This window comes from Erinaceus europaeus, chromosome 2, assembly GCF_950295315.1.
Source record: "Erinaceus europaeus chromosome 2, mEriEur2.1, whole genome shotgun sequence".
NCBI lineage: Eukaryota > Metazoa > Chordata > Mammalia > Eulipotyphla > Erinaceidae > Erinaceus > Erinaceus europaeus.
Window position 1 is genome coordinate 68750668 of NC_080163.1, and position 20130 is coordinate 68770797.

General features: G+C 38.6%; 1 pseudogene; it reads left to right on the forward strand.

The window, feature by feature from the left end:
- Nucleotides 1-4339: 4339 nt before the first annotated feature.
- On the forward strand, nt 4340-7914 carry LOC132536888 (acidic leucine-rich nuclear phosphoprotein 32 family member B-like; annotated as a pseudogene).
- The last annotated feature ends 12216 nt before the right edge of the window (nt 7915-20130 follow it).

Sequence of the window (20130 nt, forward strand, 5' to 3'; positions counted from 1 at the left end):
TTTGCTCATGGTAATGCATGCACTTAACCAAGTGTTCCACCGCTCCATCCCCCAGCACATTATGTTCTATGTAGGACAGTGATTTTTGTATCTTCTGGTGAACTTGGATTTCACTTGCTTAACAGTGTTTTTTTTCTTTTTGTCTAGATTATGGGACATTAAAATGCATTAAACAGTTTCATTATTTATTGGTGCTGTATAGCTTTCTACTTCTTAAATAGGTATAATTATTGTTCTTTTTATAATAACTTTGTTGAGATATAATTCACATGCCATAAAATTTACCTTTATAAAGTAAATAATTTAATGGTATTTCATATATTCATAGAATTGTGCAACCATGCCTACACTCATTTTTAAAACACTTTTTTCATGAAAGAATTCTCATACCCATTAGCATCACTATGTTTTCACCACCACCTTCATTCACAGTAACTGGCAACTACTAGCCTACATTGTCTCTAGGGCTGTACTACTATGGACATTTCATGTAAACAGAATTATATAATGCATGGTCTTTTTTTCTGACTTCCTTCTGTTAGCATAATGATTTCAAAGTTTAGCCATATTTTTGTGATTTTTTTATTATCAGGATATAATTCACACAACATAAAGTCCACCACTTTAAAGCATACAATTCAGTGGCTTTTAGCATATTCACAATATTGTGCATCCATCACTACTATCTGACTACAGATCACTTTTATCACCTAAAGCAATACTGTATACATGTCAGCAGTGACGACCAATTCCATTCTCCCTCTATCAACTGGCCAGTATAGGGGATGGTATCTTCTCACCCCCGTAAAGATTAACCTACCAATGTTATACTATCTATCAATACTTCATTATGCTTTATTGTCAAACTTTCTATTATATGCATATCACATTTAATTTGTTTATTCATCAGCTGAGGAAATTTTAGTTGGTTTTATTATTGTTTTTTATTTTTTTATTATCTTTATTTATTTATTTCTATAGAGACAGCCAGAAATCAAGAGGAAAGGGGGAAGAGAGAGAGAGAGAGTGAGAGGGAGACCTGCAGCACTGCTTCACCACTTGTAAAGGTTTCTCCCTGCAGGTGGGGTCTGGTGGCTCAAACCCAGGTCCTTGCTCACTGTAATATGTGTGCTCAACCAGGTAGGTACCACCCAGCCCCGTTTTTTAAATTTTTTTTAATTGCCACTACAGTTATCACCGGAGCTTGATGCCAGCACTATAAAACCACAGCTCCCGGTAGCCATTTTTTCCTTTTCTTGTTTTGTCACTAGAACTCTAATGCGTGCTATCATAGCACAACACAGGCACGTCATATTTTCCTTTTTTTTAATCTCTATTTTATTACATACAACGTAAAGAAATTGAGAATGGATGAGGATATCAAAAGGGAGAGAGAAAAAGAGAAGCCCACAGATCTGTTTCACTGCTTTAAGCAGAGGATCAAACTTCAGACATTACATATGGACATATGTGTGCTCAGCCGGGTGCATCACTATGGTGAAAGGGACCACTTTCTAGGCAGGGCAGTAGGCAGGTCCTCCTGACCTCATGAACTAATGATGGATGGGCTTTTCTAAACAGGGTGCCTTCCTGTACAAGTAATCCATTTCCTTGAACTAGGTCATAAATTACTATGTATGGCCAACCTGCAACCCACTGCAAATATCCTGGCTTTGTTTAACTGCCCCTTTGCCCCACTGCCCGGAGATGCTTGTAATCCACCCTTAGAAAAAAAGGCCTATCTATGCATTGTGAACTCATGACCAGATCCTGTATAATAACTTCCCAGCTAAGATCAAATACCTGATAGGTCAAGATTTAACTCTGCATTGTGTGTATGACTTAATGATTACCTCAACCACCTCTCTGAAACTTAGGTATATCTATCTGTTTGTGTCCCTCAATAAACAAGTTGCCATGAGGCTTCTCCAGAAGCTGATTGTATTCTTCCTTCCTCTCCGTGTACATCACCCTCATCACCAGGGTCCCCCTAGGACTCTCAGGGGCTGCCCCAGTCTCCCCCACCAGTGGCCAGGGAGGCAGAGGTCCTGAGAAGACCTGCACACCACCACCCAGCCCCCATCTACTTTTAAGTAATTATATAAGAGAGTTGTACACATTCATATATCAGTTTTTGAATATACATATATTGTCTATACTCTTGCATATATACATAGATATTATGCTACTTAGTCATATGGTAACTTAATATTTAACTCATTTTTTAGTATTTTACTATGGAATAGAGACAGAAAAAAATTGAGAGGACTGGGGGAGATAGAGAGGTAGATAGACATAGAGACACTTGCAGCCCAGCTTCACCATTTGTACAGCTTTTCTCCTGCAGGTGGGGACAAGGAGCTTGTACCCGGGTCCTTGCACACTGTAATGTGTGTGTTTAACCAGGTGTGCCACCACCTGGCCCTAAATGGTTAACTCTTAAATAAGCTGTCAAACTGTTTAAAACAATTGCAGCATTTTACTTGCTATTCATATTGTATGAGAATTCTAATTTTTCCACATATTCACCAATCCTTGTTATATTCCTTTTTTTAAAAAAATTTCACCATCAAGGTGGATATCAACTTGTAATTAACTGGGGTTTTTTTTTGTTTACATGTGGGCTGTTTCAGGGTCTCATGCATATGTGTTTTCACTGCTTTCATGCCAAGTTTCTCATTCTTTTCTACTTAATATACAGACAGATACAGGAAGAAACACTACAAATGACTACCACATAATCAGAGCTTTTTTGTGGTGCCTTGACACTTCCATATGGTTCTGGGACCTAAACTCAGGTCACACACTGTAAGGTACAAACCCTACCAAGTGAGTCATCCCTCAGCCCTAACTGATTGTGACTTTGATTTGCATTTTCTAAACGGCTAAGGAAATTGAGCATAGCTGCTTATAATACCTGGTATATAATCAGTGGAAGTGGACATATGGAGAGTAAAAGTCTAGAGTGAGGGAAAAGTTACATGAGGGAGATTTGATTTTTGCAGTTGCATGACCTGAAAAATAGTAGAATATCAGGTTTGCACATCTGAGGTTTTAGCATGATTCCCGGTGCTGCATGTTCTAGCCAGAGTAGTTTTCTATTCTATCTCTCATACTAAATAAAATTATTTTTAATTAGCAGTTGTATGTGGACAGTATAATAAAACCTTGGAATTGTGTGAGGTCATCAACAGACTAAGTGTAGATTTTTAAAATTAGTTCACCTCAGTTGTAGGCATAGTGTAGTAACAACTAGAAAAGACATGAAATGGTTCACCTAAAATATATACAGTCTTTTTTTAAGACATTCTTTTTTTAATGTTTATTTTCCCTTTTGTAGCCCTTGTTGTTTTTCATTGTTGTTGTAGTTATTATTGTTGTTGTTATTGTTGTCGTCATTGTTGTATAAGACAGAGAGAAATGGAGAGAGGAAGGGAAGACAGAGAGGGGGAGAGAAAGCTAAACAACTGCGGATCTGCTTCACTACCTGTGAAGCTACTCTCCTACAGGTGGGGAGCCGGGGGCTCAAACTGGGATTCTTCCATCTGTCCTTGAGCTTTGTGCCACGTGCACTTAAGCCGCTGCACTACCGCCTGCCCAATATATACAGTTTATAAATCCATATTACCTAAAAAAGAACAAAAATCTAAGTATTCTGTGACAGTAGAAGCCCAAGTAGTAGTCGATATTATATCTGTGAAGGAAGGAAAGAAGGAAAATAAAGGAATAGGAAGAAAGGAAGGGTCTATGACCATACCACCCTGAACACAATGGATCTCTTCTGATCTCAGAAGAAAAGAAGGAAGGAAGTAGAGAAGGAAGGAAGGGAGGAAGGAAAGAAGGAAGGAAGGAAGGAAAGGAGGAAGGAAAGGAGGAAGGAAAGAAGGAAGGAGATGGAAGGAAGAAGGGAAGAAAGGAGGGAGAAAGAAGGAAAGAAGGAAGGATGAAGGAAGGAAGGAAGGAAGGAAGGAAGGAAGGAAGGAAGGAAGGAAGGAAGGAAGGGAGGAAGGGAGGGAAGGAGGAAGGGAGGGAAGGAGGAAGGGAGGGAAGGAGGAAGGGAGGGAGGAAGGGCAGGGGACATTTTTTAATTTAAGGCTGATGTTATATACTGTAGGAAAGTCTGAATTTTAAGGGGATTCTGCTGTGACCTTCTTTCACAAGTAGTATGTGCCCTGCCCAACTTTATTTCAAGTGAATCAACTAATGCTTACTCAATTACTTGAATTTTTTACCACCATGACTCTAAATTCTATGATTGTATAGATATATCTCTGTAATTATGAAGGGTCTGAAGTTTTACTTTACTTAAAGGATGAGTTAACCAGCTGCCTTTTTAAAGATGTTGGCAGAAGAGATCACTAAATCAGAGACAAAAGGCAGCTTCTTACTCAAAGCAGGAGCTCTAACGAAAGTAACATCTGTTCTAGATATCCACGTTTTTATTCCCACAGGATAATATGAAAACAGACATGTGATCTCTTTGTACACAGTGATTTGCCTTCCAGAAAAAAAGCACAGAACTTCGGAGACCCAGTTTTCTATAGTGGACATAAGCATGTTTACCTATCACTCTGCAGGGAAACAGTTCTTTATTTTCCAAGGTTTAAATCAAACCTGCCTTTTGCTCCTAAGGTAATTCTCTATCCTAAGACTATTTACTAAAGAAACATCTTTAAAATGTAATTTGAGCAAAGCTGGTCAATGTGTCACTTTGCAAGATGTGCAGAAATGTGATAAACTCATAAAGAAATGTCTCTCAACAAGCAGTGACTGTCAAAGTTCAAAGTGTTTTTATCCTACTTATGGATCCTTCTTAAGCTCTTATTGTAAAAGCACTAAGAGCATCTCTCCATAAAATGGCAGTAAGATATTCAAGTATGCATCTTATTTTGTCGATTTTTTTCTTGTTTCTACAGTGGAGCTTACTTAGTGCCTACACCAGATTACATGGTTATATTTACCTTAACCGATAATTAAATATTGTCCACATACATTGTCTTCCTACTAAAATTATCTCTTTCCTCATTCTTTCTATATTATTGTTAACATGACCTATTTCAGAAATTTCATCAGTTTTGGATATTTCATGAAGATTTCTCAGATGATAAATCCAGTTTACATAGCTCTAATTCTTTTTTTTTTGTAATTGTTTCCCTTTATTCTTTTTTTTAAATTTTTTATTTAAGAAAGGATTAATGAACAAAAACATAAGGTAGGAGGGGTACAACTCCACACAATTCCCACCACCCAATCTCCATAACCCACCCCCTCCCATGATAGTTTTCCCATTCTCTAGCCCTCTGGGAGCATGGACCCAGGGTCGTTGAGGGTTGCAGAAGGTAGAAGGTCTGGCTTCTGTAATTGCTTCCCCGCTGAACATGGGCGTTGACTGGTCGGTCCATACTCCCAGTCTGCCTCTCTCTTTCCCTAGTAAGGTGTGTCTCTGGGGAAGCTGAGCTCCAGGACACAATCCAGGGTCTTCAATCCAGGGAAGCCTGGCCAGCATCCTGGTGGCATCTGGAACCTGGTGATTGAAAAGAGAGTTAACATATGAAGCCAAACAATTTGTTGAGCAATCATGGATCCCAATCTTGGAATAGTGGAGAGGAAGTGTTAGGGAGGTACTCACTGCAAACTCTAGTGTACTTCTGCTTTCAGGTATATATTTTGCAGTAGTTTATGGATACGTGTGAACATAAGCTCTCTCTCACAGAAACTGGTGTATATCTAGGTTATGGGACTGTGTTAGAAAGTGAACTACCTGAGATGAAATTAGAGTGTACTATAAAAGGAAAGGTCTCACCCGAGTAATGAAGCTGAAGGGTTGTCATTCCACACGTGAAGTCTCTGGACACATTCTGAGGTTAAGCATGTTGAGGTGACAATCGTTGTGTTGGTTAGGTTGTGATCGGCAGATGCAATATTATTTGGTTTAGATTGGGAGATGCATACGGGAAAGTGGGCCCTATCCAAGGGTTCTAGGACTGGGGGAATTAGGGGCTCTATAGTGGAGATGTGAGGTTCCTGCTGTCTTAGGGTTCAAAAAGACAATCGATAGTTAATGTTATCATCACATTATTTGTTAATTGGGTTAACTTTGAAATGTCCTTTTGTTATGGTTTGCTGTACAGTATCCAGTATCTTGTATATAGCTGTGCTATTAGATGCTTCTAATCTACTTGGTCTAGGCATTTGAGAGAGTCCGCATATCAAATACACAGCCTATATATTAAAAAGATTCAGTTTGTGTTTTGAGAAACTTTGAGATAGCTCTAATTCTTAGTTTTCAGACTTACTTGCATCTATTTCATTTTAAAAGATTGATTTATTAACACGAGGGAACAGGAGAAAGAGAAATAGAACAAGAGTATCACTTTGGCAAATGTGATGCTAGGGCTCAAACTCAGGACTTCATGCTCTTAAGTCCAAAGTTCTCACCACTATATTAACTCCTAGACTGCTGTATCTACTTTTTTTTTTAACAACATATTGGATACTTCTTAACAGACTGTCTTACTCTATAGTTGATTTTAGGACATTTTAAATATTTATTTTGTAATGAAAAGTTTCACATGAGAGTCAAGTGAAATTACTACACTCATGCATGCAGTGCAGTGAATCAAACCAAGGCCCCAAATATGTATGTTATAGCTGAACTATTTCCCTGTCTAATCTCTAATTGATTTCATTTTCCTATTTGGCTCTCTCTTCCTTTATTTTATTAATTTCTCTTGACTTCCCATCCAGAAATAATAAAATTCAATAATGCTTAACATGGTTCCAGGGATATAGAAGATGTTCAAGAAAGACTATTTGGTTAATAATAGAATTAGAAGTCTAGTAAGGAAGGGAGAAGATATATAAAGTAAAGCATTATCATCAACATGAATCACATGGACCATAGAAATTTAACCAGAGGAAGAGTCTGGTAAAAACTGTATTTAAAGAAAAAAAAAAAGAAAAGAAAAAAACACTAGATCCCCCTGTGCCTCCGATAGCCTTCACTGCACTGTGACTCTCCATCCTGAAGAAGAGAATCCACCAGGAGCTGAGGAACTGTAACCTGGAAGCTGTTCCAGAACTTGCTCTGGACAACTGCAGATAAAATTACTGGGAAATTAGGAGATTAACAGCCAATTTTGTGAAATTAAGAGTCCCTCAGTTTAATGAACGTAGGCTTTATTTCAGTTTCAAATATCCCCAAACTACCTAAATTGAAAAACCTTGAACTCAGTGACAATAGTCTTTGGAGGTCTGGATATGTTAGCAGAAACCTTCCAAATCTCAAACATCTAAACTTAATTGGCACCTTGGAACCTTTGAAAAAATTGGAGAGTCTGAAAAGTCTTCATCTGTTAAACTGTGATGCTACTAACTTGAATGACTATGGAGAGTGTCCTCAAGCTCCTGCCTCAGCTGAAGGATCTGGATGATTATGACTGAGAGGATGGAGAAGCCTCTGACTAAGGTATTGTAGATGAAGATGAAGAACATGAAGATAAGGAGGATGAAGAAGATGGGTTTGATGATGAAGAGGATGAAGATGTAGAAAGGGAAAAGGATAAATATGAAGTCCGTGGAGAGAAAGAAGACATAGGACATGATAGAGAGGTTGATGAAGATAAAGATGATGAGGAGGAGGATGAAGAAGAGGAAGAGAGCAAGAAAAGAGGAAGAGAGAAAGAAAGAGACAATGAATGAGAGGTGATTAAGACTCCAAATAAACTGTAAAAAAATAAAGAAAAAGAAAAAGAAAAGAGAGCTTCAATATTGGTTGGACAGCTCATATAGATTTGGTAGCTGTTTAAAAATAAAAGAAAGGTATCTCTGATACAACCCCCTGGACACCCACCCCCCAAAGAGCCAAAGAACAGTTCCTGTGACATTCTACTTCCACCACTTAGTCCCTTTTAGAAATCCACCACCAAGGTTTGGGGACTTCACCCCAACAAATTTGTAAGCATTGTTAGGTATTCTTGTAAGACTCTGGCTGTAGCTTATATAGCTGTGATTGGTGAGTCAGTCATCTGTGGCTTCCAGTTACACTGAGATTGTAACAGCATTTTTACTTTCGGTACAACAAAGAAGCTTTATAAATAAAATATTAACATTAATAAAAGCTAAAAATGAACAGGAAGAACATAAGAATTCAAAATGCTCTGCTAACAGCATTTTCCATCATAATTAGTGTTAAAAATAGGAAGGTGACATACATATTCTTTTTTATTATTATTTAAGAAAGGAGACATAAAACCGTAGGATAGGAGGGGTACAACTCCACACAATTCCCACCAGCCAGTCTCCATATCCCATTTTTAGCTTTCCCATTTTCTATCCCTCTGGGAGTTTGGACCCAGGGTCGTTGTGGGTTGCAGAAGGTGGAAGGTCTGGCTTCTGTAATTGCTTCCCTGCTGAACTTGGCGTTGACTGGTCAATCCATACTCCCAGTCTGCCTCTCTCTTTCCCTAGTAGGGTGGGTCTCTGGGGAAGCGGAGCTCCAGGACACATTGGTGGGCTCGTCAGTCCAGGGAAGTCTGGTCACATCATGCTGGCATCTGGAACCTGGTGGCTGAAAAGAGAGTTAACATACAAAGCCAAACAAATTGTTGAACAATCATGGACCTAAAGGCTGGAATAGTGCATATTCTTTTGCACAAAGAAAACAAGCTTGCCTTGCCCAATTCCTTATTTTGGGTATAACCTGTTTGACTGACTATAGTATGAGAGAGAGAGAGAGAGACTGGAGAGACTGTACATATATTTTTTTTTTGCCCCTAGGGTTTATTGCTGGGTCTCCGTGCTTGCACTACAAATCCACTGCTTCTGGAGGCTGTTTTTTTCCCATTTTTTTGCCCTTATTATTGTCATTGCTGTTGTTGATGGATAGGACAGAGAGAAATCGAGAGAGAAATGGAAGACAGACAGAGGGCGAGAAAGACACCTGCAGACCTGCTTCTCCACTTGTGAAGCGACTCCCCTGCAGGTGGAGAGCCAGGGACTCGAACTGGATCTTTCCGCCACTCCTTGCGCTTTGCGCCATATGTGTTTAACCCGCAGCTCTACCCACTGCAGCGCCCTGTACATATTAAAGAGTTGAATTACTAGGGAAAAGTTAAGATTTTTGTTAACTTTTACTACTATCAATTCAATAGGAATTTACAAAATTAAATTATTTCTGAAGTATAGCTTCAGACCCACATATGTATGTATGTAAGTCACATATCCATCACTAAAGTCTTGTTGTCTCTCACTCCTCTGATAACCACCATATTTCTATCAAAGTTTAAAAAAAAAAAAAGGAATTTTGGTCATTTTTTTTTTGCAAGTCTGTTTGTCTTAATTCTCTATATGTCACATGAGCAAAACCATCTAAGCTGTTTTTTCACCTTCTGGGTTTTGTTTTTGTTCTCTTTTTTCAAGTTCACATGTTTCAATTTTCTAGATTCCTACATATGAGTGAAACCATATGGTAATTGTCTTTTATCTCTTTACTTATTTCTCTAAGTATAATAACCTCCAGCACCATTTTACACAGCAAAGTTGGCAATGCACAAACATGATCTAAAATTTATGAATAATTGTGCACCAAACCTACACGAATCATCTTTAAAAGGCAAAAACATAGAAAATGCAAAATGACAATGATAAAAATATTTTGAAAACTGATGTTACATTTACAATATTCATAGTACAACTCAGATCAAGTGAACAACAACAACAAAAAAAAGGAACAATAAAAAAATAGGAACAAGTCATTGATGAAATAACTAGACTTTTCAATAATATGTTGGGACCAAACTCGGGACCTCTCATGTGAAAGGCATGTGCTCTATAACTCAGCTATGTCCTTGACCTAAATGTTAACAGATTCTAGCACTTACATTATACCCTATAATATATTTTTAGTTAAATTTTGTTTATAAGCTAAGAAAGGGCCTAAATTATTTCATCCTATATTAGAAAATTACTTTTAAAAGCATATGCAACTCTCTTAATACAACCCAAAATTTTTATATTAATTTTATTAATATTTTAATAGCCAATGATTGTAATTATTTCTGAATAAAATTATAGATTGTTATTTCTTTTCTTGCATTGTTACTGTACTTTCAACAGGCTCAAAAATTATGTTTCAGTGAAAAAGTGCCTTTTTAAAAAATTTCTCACACATTTTATTGAAACAAATCAAGAAAATTAGGACCATTGAATTTTGTGAAATTGTAATAACTCCATGCATTTTATCATCTAAAAGTTAATAAACAGGAATTTTTGTTAAGTAATTGTGAGGGAAAGGTTATTTTAAAATGCATTCCCAAGATGTATTACAAATTCCCTTCTACTCTGTATTTGGTACCTGTTTTAGAAGTAGGAAGAGTGGAAGAGAATCATAGGTGCCTGGTGCATAATGAACATGTACTCATATATCAATCACTGCATAGTAAAGCATTAGGCCCCTCAAAAAAAGCTTTGAGTGCACACATTACCAAGCACAAGGACCTGGGTTTGAGCTAATGCTGCCCACTTCCTGTCATGATCTGTATAGCAGGTCTGCAGGTCTCCCCCCCCATCTCTGTTTCTTTCTCTCTCTCTCTTTCTCTCTCTCTCTTTCTCTCTTCCCCTTAGGTCTCAATTTCTCTGTCATATCAAGTAAAAAATTTTTTTTTTTTTATAAAATAGGCATGGGGAGTAGTGAATTCATAGTACCAACACTGAACCCCTATGATAACCCTTGTAACAATAAATGAATAAATAAATAAATAATCTAAAAATGATGCACCTGGTTAAGCACACATTACCCTGCATAAAGACAACAGATGAGTGGATGAGAAAGCTGTGGTATATATACACAATGGAATACTATGCAGCTATCAAGAACAATGAACCCACCTTCTCTGACCCATCTTGGACCAAAGATTTTTATAGGATGCAGATGGTGGGAATGGCTTCTGTAATTGCTTCTCCACTGGACATGGGCATTGACAGGTCAATCTATACTTCCATCTTGCTTCTATCTTTCCCTAGTAGGGTAGGGCTCTGGACAAGTAGGGTTCCAGGACACATTGTTGAGAGGACCTTTACTTTTAAATGATTAAAATTTAAGTAAAATGATTTAGCATTAACTTTCTCAGCATGCCAAAAAAGAGCGATTGGTACACTGAAAAGCATAACAACGAAAGACCTAATAGTCAAATTTTGGAATGGAAGTGCCTCAGGACTGGAATTTGACTCAAATTCTAGTTATCTGTGAATAACAAGACTGCTAGGGCCTATCTTTTAAAAGACCTCCTTTCCAAACATCATTGATCATTGTCCTTTGTATGAGAAAATCTAATGGGAATGAAAACTATGGTTGTGTGTGTGTGTGTGTGTACACATGCTGAGGCTTCAAATTCTAGTTATCTGTGAATAACAAGACTGCTAGGGCCTATCTTGAAAAAGATCTCCTTTCCAAACATCATTGATCATTGTGCTTTGTATGAGAAAAATCTAATGGGAATGAAAACTATGGGTGTGTGTGTGTGTGTGTGTGTGTGTGTGTGTGTGTGTATACACATGCTGAGGCTTCAAATTCCTCATCTATAAAATATGAAAAAATGTTATATGCAATGTAAAGATAAAATTGGGCTGCAGAACAAGCGTTATCTGGTAACTTGACAGAAATGTAAATTCCTAGGCTCTACCTCAGACTTAATAATTCAGAAATACAGCAAACAGAAGCCAAAAATTCATGTTTTAGAAAGCCCTCCCCATGATTCTAATGCATACTAAATTTGAAAGAAATGGACTGATCATTATTTCCTAAAACAAAAAATAGTATAACATAGTTATTTTGAATTTTAACTTTAAGATTTTTTGTTTTTTAAAGACCTTGATTGTGATCTACTCTTTTTAAATTACTTTACTTAATAGGACAGAGAGAACTTGATAGGGAGAGTGACACTTTCAGCACCGCTTCACAATTTGTGAAGCTTCCCCCTTGTAGGTGGGAATCAGGGGCTTGAGCCCAGGTCCTTGAGCATTGTAATGTATGTGCTCAATCTGGTGCATCACTACTGAGATGCCCACCTTTAAGACCTTTTAAATTCTCTCCAAATGCATCATACCACGTGCATACAAGTATTCACACAAGTACACATATGCACACAGATCTGTATTATTTTATAAATAAATCATTAGTATTCATGATCATGTCTCTCCTTCAGGGGAGATTATCCATCTCCATGTATAATAAAAACATATTAGACCTTTTATACATAGTCCTCTAATGTGTATGAACTCCAAAATATTGTCATTTGGCAGGAAGGAAATAAAATCACTTCACTGCACTGAACAGTTTAATTTCTGGCTTGTGCCAGAATAATACACATGTTTTTATGTGGGAAGATACTTAAATATCCTTGAGTACATCTCTCTCTATCCCTAGATTATTTTCTTCTGTTTTTGTTATTGTTATTGTTCTTGTTTTTTCATGTTCATGTGTTTCAGTTCCCCAGATTCCACATATGAGTGAAACAATCTTGGCAGTTGTCTTTCACCTCTAGTAATTTTGCTAGGCATAATAACTTCCAATTCACTCATTATGTCCCAAAGGACCGAACGTCATATATATATATTATACCCCTGTCATGTTTAAATGAGCTTCTTGTAAAAATATTCACTCTAGGGGCCAGGTGGTGGTACACTTGGTTGAGTGCATATGTTGCAATGTTCAAGGACCTAGCCTCCAGTCTTCATCTTCAGGGGGAAAGCTTTGCAAGTGGTGAAGCAGTACTGCAGGTGTATCTCTGTGTCTCTTCCTCTCTATCACCCCTTCCCTCTTGATTTCTGGCTGTCTATATCCAATAAAATAAAGATGATATAAGGAAAAAAATTAAATACTCATTTCTAGCTTTTACTATGACTATTTTTTCACGTTTCATTTCTTACACTTAACTATAGACCTTTTATTTACCTATGTTTATCATTCTCACTGTTGATTTAGTAGTAGTTTATGAAATTTTAAGATTGAAGGTTATATTTCCACATTTCACTCACCACCAAAGTCTGTGTCACCCCCCCCCAAACAAGTCTCCATAGCAATTATAAACCTTTTAAAAAACTTTTTCCTGACAGCTAAAAATGTTTCTACCTCCTATCTTCTTTCTTAAACAGTTCTTTTTTGTCTTTATTCCTGCTGTAAATTTGGGGCTCAATAGCTACATGCTATTGAAAGAAGTGGCATGCTATTTAAAACAAGACTGGGAATCTGAGTAACAGAGGATCAAATACGAGTTTATTCATTAATAAAAGAACCATATTTTTTTCACAGAACCTTCTGAATTGTGTGTCTTTGCCTACAAATCAACCCCAAAACAAATATTTCTCTCCCTCTTTCTCTTTCTCTTTCTCTTTCTCTCTCTCTCTTTCTCTCTCTCTCTCTCTCTCTCTCTCTCTCTCTCTCTCACACACACACACACACACATACACACACACATTCTATATATATGTACAGTTACAAAGAAAAGGTGACATAAAGGCAAAAATTCTAAAAACAAATTGCTTTGCTCATCTGAGAGAATCTAGCATCATTATTCTCTTTGCTTTTTTGTTTGGTTGTTTGTTTACCACTGCTGTCTTCCAAGAAACCCAATTTCTTTGCCTAAAACATTTGGCAAAGCCCCAGACTTGTTTTAAATGCTTTAATCTGAGAATTACACAGACACACAGAAAAGATTTCTAGGCAGAACAGAAATGCAAGGATGGACTTCAAGTTAAATATCTTCTCTCACCTTTAGAAAACAACAAAAATAAGCAGATGTGATTTGTTATACTCACAGTGTTGACAAGATTACCATGAGTGCCACAGGCAAAGACAGCAGCAAAAGCTTACTTCATCTGCCAACTGCTCTGTCTTAAGGGAATGTGTTGATTCACTGAATGACTGAACTAAGACATTTTGCAGAATATATAAATCTTCTATCTGATCTTAGCACTTAATGGCCAGGTTGTAGGACAATGTTCTCCATGTCAGACACAATCTGTAATATGATAAAAGCACTATATCCTTTCCTCCCTTTTTTTACTGGTTACACTTAAGCTAAAGAGAAAGATTCTGATATCTACCACTAATATTTAGATATTTTGTTTGGTTTTTCTCAGTTCAGCCTAAAAGGAGCTGATGAACCTCATCATTTTGTGAAGATTTTTGGTAGTTGTCTTTCATAATCAGAGAATTGTATCTTAATGGTAAAATTGTATTTGACTATTCCCTTATACCAAATCGGATGTTTGGGAAATCACAATGCATTCTAAATCAGCTATCAACTAAGATAGACTATAGCATTCAAAAGCATTTGGCTTTTATTTCTCTAAAATAACCGAGAGCCCATTATAATAATGAACAAAATGTGAAATTTGTATTTGTAGTTTTTAATTTACACTTTTCTCCTTTAATTCTGATATTTCTAATGTCTAGTAAAACTACATAGTAATCTTAACTCCATCCTTATTTCTTGATTTCATCTAAGTAGCATCTAACATGCTCAAGGGCTCTTGCCGGGCGGGTCTAGCTTCACAGGCGGGCAACAGAGACGCGGAGACAACGGCTGGGCAGGGAAGCTGTATTTCTTTATTCAGGAACAACGATTCATAAACTAAGACAAACTAATCACCAAACAGAACTCTGCTGTCTTTTTGCGGCGGCACAAGCACTCTCTCTTACTTTCGAACTCAGGAACTCTCTCTTACTCTGGAACTCTGGAACTCTCGTACTGGGGAACCCTCTGCAACTCTGGCACTCTCCAACTCAGGAACCCTCTCCCGGGGTTCCTTGGGGCGGGGTCAAGCGGGCCGCGAAATTAACTGGACTGATCCAATTCTCTTGGCGGGGGAGGGCTAGAACAAACCAATGTAAAGCATATGACAATTCCCCCTTTTCTTTTTAACTAAATGACTATAGTATCAAGGGTGTGGGGTGAACAGAAACATATATCATACAGGCATTTTTATAAAAAGAAACTGGCACAAACATGGAGAAACATGCAAGCGACAAGAACCAGTGTGCTGCTAAGGGAAGGCCTGAGGGGGCCATATCTGCCTCTGTGGGCTAAACTTTATCAGCTTAAAAAAAAACATTTCTTGCCTCTGGGGGGCTATTTGCCTCGACGGGCATTTGCATGGGGGCGGGGAACGGCCTAGAGTCCCAAAGGCAGCTGGCTGCAATTTACTTACTATGAAACAAAACTTGTTATTAGCATATCTACTGCATGATCCAACGTTTCTAATAGAGAAGGAATTTGAGACTTTTACATATCAACAATGTCTTTTAACCTTTTGTTACACCCATTCAAGATGGAGACACACCCTAGGTGTAGGCCGGAGAGGAAACCTCAGGCATGAGAATAATTAGCATAGCCATTGTGCGATCTACCATTTCTAATAGAGAAGGTAATGGAGAGTTTTACACATCAACAAGTCTATTTAACCTTTTGTTTAGACCAACTTAGTTAAAATATATTGATTGTTAACTAATTTTTACCTCAGACTTTAAATGTAAGTTAATTTTATCTTTATGAGAATTACGTTGAAAACCTTTTTCATTTAACTTTGACTAGTAAGAATTTAGCCTTAAAGTTACTGTTTACCAAACTTTAAACATATACATAAACATGGTCATTAATACACAAGGAGAGAAACCTTTGTTACGAAGACATGTCATTTTAAACACGAATTTAAATCTGTACTATCTTAGTTGTTGGGGGGGGGGGGGGTTTCACCATCCGGAGGTGGCTTCCCACGCAGCTTCACTTTTAGGGATTGCAGCTTGCGATCTCCTGCCTTCAGACCAGACCGGCAGCTGGAGATCTCGTGTGCCCAGTTTCGGCAGGGAGCCCAGGGGTCCGGGAGGCCCGGGATGGTTCCAGAATTCATAGAAAGAGGGCAGGCAGGCCAGTTTTGCAGAAGGCGTGGGCCTAGGTGCCCAGGGGTGGCGGCCACGATAGGCCGCCGCGGCCCTGCCCCATGGCCCTGCCATGTCTGCTGCCCTGTTCACAGTGGCAGAGCAGTGTGGAGGGATCACGTGTCCAGTGCCCTGCGCCACGCGGTGGAGAGCCGGCTCCTGTGGGCTGGCCTCGGGCTCTCGCGTGTTGGCCTCGGGCTCTTGCGTGTTGGCTTCGGGCTCCAGGGGCTCTTGTGTGCTGGCTTCGGCCTCCTGCGGGCTGCGGGGCTGCGGGGCTGCGGGCGCAGTGCGCGGGTTGTCTGGGTGCAGCCGGCTGGCTGGCTATTTAACCAGGTGGAAACAGCAGCTCCGCGCCTTGCCTCCCGCCCGCTGGCTCTTCCCGCTGGCTGTTCTGAGTTCGCCCGAGCGAGTGGAAACCACAGAGTGGTCCAGAGATAAATGTTCCAGAAACAGAAAAACAGTCTCGTGAAGAAAGAGCAGAGGCCTTTGGAGATCTCTTCACAAGCAGAAGAGAAGGCCATAGTACATAGGTAGCCAAATTGTCTTTACTTATCTGAGAGATGCGCAGGTCAGGTCCACGTGGGCGCCATTTGTTGTTAAAATTCGTAGGCTCTTGCCGGGCAGGTCTAGCTTCACAGGCGGGTAACAGAGATGTGGAGACAACGGCTGGGCAGGGAAGCTGTATTTCTTTATTCAGGAACAATGATTCATAAACTAAGACAAACTAATCACCAAACAGAATTCTGCTGTCTCTTTGCGGCGGCACAAGCACTCTCTCTTACTTTCAAACTCAGGAACTCTCTCTTACTCTGGAACTCTCGTACTGGGGAACCCTCTGCAACTCTGGCACTCTCCAACTCAGGAACCCTCTCCCGGGGTTCCTTGGGGCGGGGCCAAGCGGGCTGCGAAATTAACTGGACTGATCCAATTCTCTTGGTGGGGGAGGGCTAGAACAAACCAATGTAAAGCATACAACAATAATGTTAAAAGAAATATAATTATTGAGAAAGTGTGAAGCCCTAGTCTGAACCTACATATCTACTCAATAGCAAATGTTGTCTGAAAAGGTTAATCTGACCTTCGCATAGATTCAATAATTTAATCATCTTTGTTGTCGCTAGAATCCAAGGCTGATGTCCTATAATTTTAGTGGTTGGTTTCAGCAGTTGCCAAGGAAAGTCTTTTCCCTTAACATGTTCCTCCTTTTCCTCATATATTCCTCACTTTACTGAAGACCTTGACTTTTCTCTCCAGACACAATCATAACAGCAGTGAAGAGAGGAAAATAGGTCTCTGCACAGGTGTGTCATGTGTCACATAATCAAGGAGCTCACTAAAATAGAATGCAATAACACCTTGCCTTCACATCTGTTTTCTAATATATAAACTTTATGGACTTTATAAATCTTATCTTCTCCTTATAGATAAGATACAAATGGTGTAAATTCAAATCATCAGATATGTTCTAAGATATTACAATAAGAATTCATTTGTGGAGGCCAGATGTCAGTGCATGCAGCTGAGCACACATGTTAAAATATGCAAGGACCAGTTTTCAAGCCCCTGGCCCCCACCTGCAAGGGTAAAGCTTCACAAGTAGTGAAGCAGTACTGTAGATGTCTCTCTGTCTCTCTCCCTATATTCCCCTTCTCTCTCAATTTCTTTCTGCTTATACTCAATAAATAAATTTAGAAGTATTTAAAAAAATAATTTGTGAGCCTGGGAGATAATTCACAAAGTAGGCCTCAAAATTTGCTGTATAGATTGCCTAATCTCGAGTTTAAGCACCACATAGGTGTGCCATAGTCCCAAGGGAACTTTTGGTGCTATGTTAAGTATTTACCTATCATCTATCTATCTACCTATCTATCTACCTACCTATCACCTACCTATACATCTATCTTAATGAGAGAGGAGAAAAAATCATCCCAGAACCAGTAAAATCACAGAAGCATGAGTCTCTGAGTCTGCAAAACAATATAAGAAAATAATTAATGATAATAATTTCTTTTAATTTTGTATATTTATTTATTTGTTTTCCCTTTTGTTGCCCTTGTTGTTTTTATTGTTGTTATTGTTGTTTATGGCATTGTTAGATAGGACAGAGATAAATGAAGAGAGGAGGGGAAAACAGAGAGGGAGAGAGAAAGACAGACACCTGCAGACCTGCTTAACAGCCTGTGAAGCGACTCCCCTGCAGGTGGGGATCCTGGGGCTCGAGCCAGGATCCTTACGATTGTCCTTGCACTTTGAGCCACCTGCGCTTAACCTGCTACACTACCGCCCTACTCCCTAATAATAATTTACTTTTACTGTTGTAGGCAGTATATTCAATAAATGTTGTCTTATTTGTTCACTTACCAATTTAAGTCATTAGCAAATATACTTATGGCTTTGGGTGTTAAGCATCTAGAAGAACCCTAGAGTTCAAGGAAACTAATAATGATATAAGACAGAACATCTAGGGAGTCGGGCTGTAGCGCAGCGGGTTAAGCGCAGGTGGCGCTAAGCACAAGGACCCGCATAAGGATCCTGGTTCAAGCCCTGGCTCCCCACCTGCAGAGGTGTCGCTTCACAAGCGGTGAAATAGGTCTTACAGGTGTCTATCTTTGTCTCCCTATCTCTGTCTTCCCCCTCCCCTCTCCATTTCTCTCTGTCCTATCCAACAACAATTACAACAATAAAACAACAAGGGCAACAAAAGGGAATAAATAAATAAAAATAAATATAAAAATATATTTAAAAAAAGACTGAACATCTAGTAGTAGAATATTTTAGATCTACTCATTCATTCATTCATTTATTAATAAGAGAGCAAAAACATCATTATGGCTTATGTGGTGTTGAGAATCAAACTTGGGATCTCATGCTTGCAGGCACAAGGTACAGTACAGACATTATACAGTTTAGTTACTGCATAATCTCTCAAGCTGATAGAATAGTTCTTAAGGAAAAGAAAAAAAATCCATTTCTTTGCCTCTCTGAGCTTCCCAGAAAGAACAATTAACAACTAGGATGTAATCTCATTCACAACCCATTCTTGTTGCTTGGTTTTACATACTTAATACTGTGAAACTTTTGTGACTTGTATCTAAGAATTTCACTTTCTCCTAGCTCATTTTAAAAGTCACGTTTTGCATTTAAATAACTTGTGTAGAAATGAAGTATTTTTACTATAAGTGTGAATACTGCTAAAACAGCAGATAATTTTTGAGATTTTATTTATCTGGATCAGACAGTGGTGCATCCGGTTCAGTGCACATGCTACTGTGTGCAAGGACCCAAGTTCAAGTCCCTGGTCCCTACTTCCAAGGGTGAAGCTTCATGAGTGGTGAATCAATACTGCTGGTGTCACTCTTTCTCTCTCCTTGTCTGTCTTCCCCCTCCTCAAGTCCTCTCTCTTTCTATCCACAATAAATAAATTAAAGTAATACATTTTAAAAATATATTTAATTTATTTTCATCAGAAAGAAACAAAGAAAACATACCACTGTTTAAGTCTGACCTGTAGTGGTTCTAAACATATGACTTCTTGGGCTTTAGTCCTGAATAACTAACAGAGCTCTTCCCACCTTAAAATAATGATGATTTTTAATCCTATATTATCAAAAAATGAACTATTTATACACATACTAGTCTCTGTGATGAGTTGTAGGTTGTAATGCTTTTCACTGTTGAGTCTCAATACCAGAACTTTGACCCCAGTAACTATACAACTGCATTTCTATACCACATACAGTTATTCAAGCTAAATGTAATTGTGAGAGTATAATGCGATCGCCAGAGCTAATGGCCCTCAACATTACCAGCTAGTACAATACATCTTTGATATTTAGTTGCAATAAGTATAGTACTTGAAAAGCAATTAAGGGGGCTAGTCATTGGTGCACCAGCTGAGTGAACATTGCCTTGTGCAAGGTTCCTAGCCCTTACCTCCCTCCACCTTTAGGGTGAAGCTTCATGAGCAGTGAAGCAGGTCTCCAGGTATCTACCTTTCTTCCTCTCTATATCCCTCTCCTCTCACAATTCCTGTCTTGTAAAGGAAAAGTGGAAAGAAAGAGAGAAAGAGGAGGAGAGAGAGGGAGGGAGAGAAAGTGGGAAAGGAAAAAAAAGAAAGTAAGAACAAAATTGAGAGAGACAAAAAAAGAAAGCAGGAAAGGAAGAAATAAAGAAATGGAAAGAAAGAGAGAGAG